A 3,707-nucleotide genomic window follows, 5' to 3' on the forward strand; every position below is an offset into this window, starting at 1 on the left:
ACACCATTCGAAGACTTCTGACTTATTGCAGATTCACGACTTGGGGTCGATGGCAATGGATTTTGGGAAATCTACCATGAAATCACGATGAAGGAGGGTCAAAGACGACGGAATTTGATTTTTGAGTGATTTGGGGAAGTTAGGCTTTCGCTCTGATTTTTTGATCTAACATTCGAACCAAGCTAGAGGTATTCAAGGGTAGCTGATCAGAGATTTGGAAAGAGGGAGGTGAAAGGGTCCTGGGGAGTGGAAATGGAGGTGATTGGAATAGTTGGCGCCGGCGAAGGCGGCTGGAATATTAGGGCGGCGCTCTAGGGTTCTTGGTCTCTGAACGTGGAGACGATGAAGGGCGGGGGTCGATTTGGGGGGTAGGCTCACTAAGGACAGTTATATAGTAAGTAAACAACCAGTTCTGAGCCATTGGATGATTGGAATCCAACGGCTATGATTAAACCAATGAAACGGGGTCGTTTGGACCGTTTGGTGGGGGACCGGTTTTTTTGGAGCGGGTCTGGGCCTGGGTTGGCGGTTTTGGACTCGAATTGGTCGGATCTAGGGAAAAAATAACTTGGGCCTAAACGAATTTGGGTGAAATTGGCCCAAAAACTGAATTCTTGACTTTCATCCTTCTTTTCCTTTACAATTCTTATTTTCAAAAATTCTTTTCTTTTCAAAAAATGAAAATGAAACAAAACCCAACTTAATTCCTAAATCAAATTATCCTAGAAAATTAAATTAATTAACCCTAATAATTATTACAACTAATTAAATACCAAATTAAAGGAAAACCAACGAAATTCAAATCTAAAAATTGAACAATGCAAAATAAACCAATTTTTTTTATGATTTTTCAGTTTTGTAAGGCAAATAAATTACTACTTGATTTTAAAATGCAAAATTAACTCCTAAATGCAAATGCAACATATTTTTGCATTTTTCATAATTTAACAAAATTAAACATGCGCAGACAAATGCAAACAATAACAAAAAATGCTACGAAATTTGCAAATAATGAAAGAAATTATTTTATTTTGAATTTGTGGGAGTAATTCATATAAGGCAAAAATCACGTGCTCACATCTATTGCATTACTCATGAACTGACATTTACCAAACCTTTGCATTTCATATGAATCCCAGAGCACGTTGATTGTTACCCACTCAGTGCGCTTGTTGTTCTTTCCTGATGTAGGCCACCGGCCTTGGCCTTGAGGTCAATTGCTCCTTAATTTGCCATGATAACTTTGATTTCCACTTGAAAGACCTTGTTTGTTATTGGTTAACCACTTTCTCTATCAACCTTATCACAAAAAATACCTTTGATCCGTTCAAACCCCACACCTTCTATATGTTGCATTGTTCATGAATTGACATATACCGATCCTTTGCATTTCACATTAATCCCAAAGCACGTTGATTGTTACTAACTCAGTGTGCATACTGTTCTTTCCTGACTTATGTTGCTTTGATGTGCTAGCCAGACTCCGCTTTGTGCAATTGGAAAGCTGATGGCAAATTTTGAAGTCATTTCTTACTTGTTTTGACCAAACAGACTTAAGAAGAGGAATTAAACAAGACAAAAGGAACTGAGTAAGGGACAATGGAAAGAGATGATACCTAACAAAAAACTTACAAAGTAGAACCCTATCAGATGTGGACAACAACTCTAATGACCATGACATGCACCTTTGGATTAAGTGGCCTAATCTGTCAAGCAAGTCTAATCTTCAAATCTCGTTATACCCCTTAACCGTGAAACTGAGCTTCAATGCTCTGATCATCCAATCTGATTCACGATCCTTATTCGACTTGTTGTGCTCGAAGGGTCTTCACCATCAAGCCTCTCTCATTTTGTTCTTTCTCTCAACTTACCATCACCTTATGGTGCCTGTAAAAGTTTTCACCGATAAGACTCTCTTATTTTTATTTTCCTTGTGTAGAACGGAGTGTTGCCCCTGATGAGAATCATACTTCTAACTCGCTTGACTTGGTACTACTCAAAAATTGATCGGAAGGTCTTTCTTTGGACCGTAATGCAGGCTTTTGGATAGGATTAGAAACAAAGGGTATCAAAAGCTCAAAAACAGCTTAAAAGGGCTCAAAATTACAACTTTTGGAATCAGATCTCTTACAACAACCACAACTTCTGCCCAGTTTTATTGCTTGGGGACTTTTGAATTTTATTTTGATGGGACCGAACCGTGAGGCTGCCTACGTATCCTTAAAATGAATCAGGTCGAACGTAGTTCATGACATAGGAATTGTTTTGTTTTTTTGGTAATTTTCTCCTTCTTTTTTTCTTTTTTTTCTTTTCTTTTCTTTTTTTTACTCTTTTCCCATTTTTCTTTCTCTTTTTTTAATTCTGTATCTATATTTCTAAACTCTGCTTCTGATTCCAAAAGAGGGATATGAAAGAAAATAAATAAGGCTAAAAGGGGTAACAAAGGATAAAGTGTTTAGATAGCAGAATAAAATGCCTTCGTCATTCCAATATTCAAAGCATGCCAAACACAAACAACATATTAAACAAACCAAAGAAATCATACATAATATCTTTTAACTGCATCAGAATTGATAACCATATCCACATATTTGCCTTCTACATCTGTTAAATACAAAGCACTATTGGACAACACTCTCGTTACCACGAACGGCCCCTGCCAATTTGGGGCAAACTTGCCTTTAGCTTCAACCTAATACGGCAGGATGCGTTTCAATAGTGTTTCTTTATGTTCTATCTGCCCTAGTTTCACACAATTCAGGCTTGAAGTGATCTCAAAATGCCTTTACTTATTTCCCTCAAATGTTCATATCATCTTCAAAATTGTTTCATTGCTTCATGACTAAACTAACATTTTAAGACCAGGTTGAGAATTACGCGTGCATATCATGTCACTAGAGTCAATAGGGAAAGAACTATAAAAGGAAAAAAGAACTAAACAAAAATGACTAGAAATAACAGAAAACAGAAAATTGCATTAGACAGATGGTGAAAGGGTTTGAACAACAAAACAAGCAAACTAAACTGGGGTTACAACCCTGGAACAAACCTAGACAACACTAAACGAGCTACTACAACTAAACAAACTAGGCAAAATAAAAGGATAGAAGGGTTTGAATCACAAAACAATATCTAAATTACAACCCTGAAAATAACCCGGACAACAGAAATGACAACAAAATAAACCACCAAAACTCCTCTCCGGCTAACCAAGAAATGGAGCGTCTTTTCAATTACCAAGCACGTCATCTTAGCCACTGAGTTCCGCATCAATATTACCAAGACCATTACCAACTTCAGTATCATTAACTTCAGTCAACAAGTTCCCAAGAGGATTCACATGCTCCCTGTCACTGTCATTGATCACAATTACCCCTTCTTGAATCATTCTTTCTACTTCCCTTTTCAAAGAACGACAATCTTCAATGCTATGCTCTTGGACATTAGAGTGGTACATGCATCGTACAGTAGGATCAAAGCCTTTTGCATATGGGTCTGGAGTATAGCCGAGGAGTGGCTCAATCAGGCCAGAATGCTTTAACTTTTTAAACAAGCTTGTGTAGGACTCCCCAATTGGCGTGAAACTATTTCTTTGCCTTTGTTTCCCTCCCTTCCCCTGTTTTCTTGGGTTGTTGGGTGCTCGAAAATGTTGTGAAGGCAAGAATGCATTATGCGGTGCTGGCGCTCTCCATAGGGAGTGACTTGGT

This window comes from Nicotiana tabacum, chromosome 6 (assembly GCF_000715075.1).
Source record: "Nicotiana tabacum cultivar K326 chromosome 6, ASM71507v2, whole genome shotgun sequence".
Classification (NCBI taxonomy): domain Eukaryota; kingdom Viridiplantae; phylum Streptophyta; class Magnoliopsida; order Solanales; family Solanaceae; genus Nicotiana; species Nicotiana tabacum.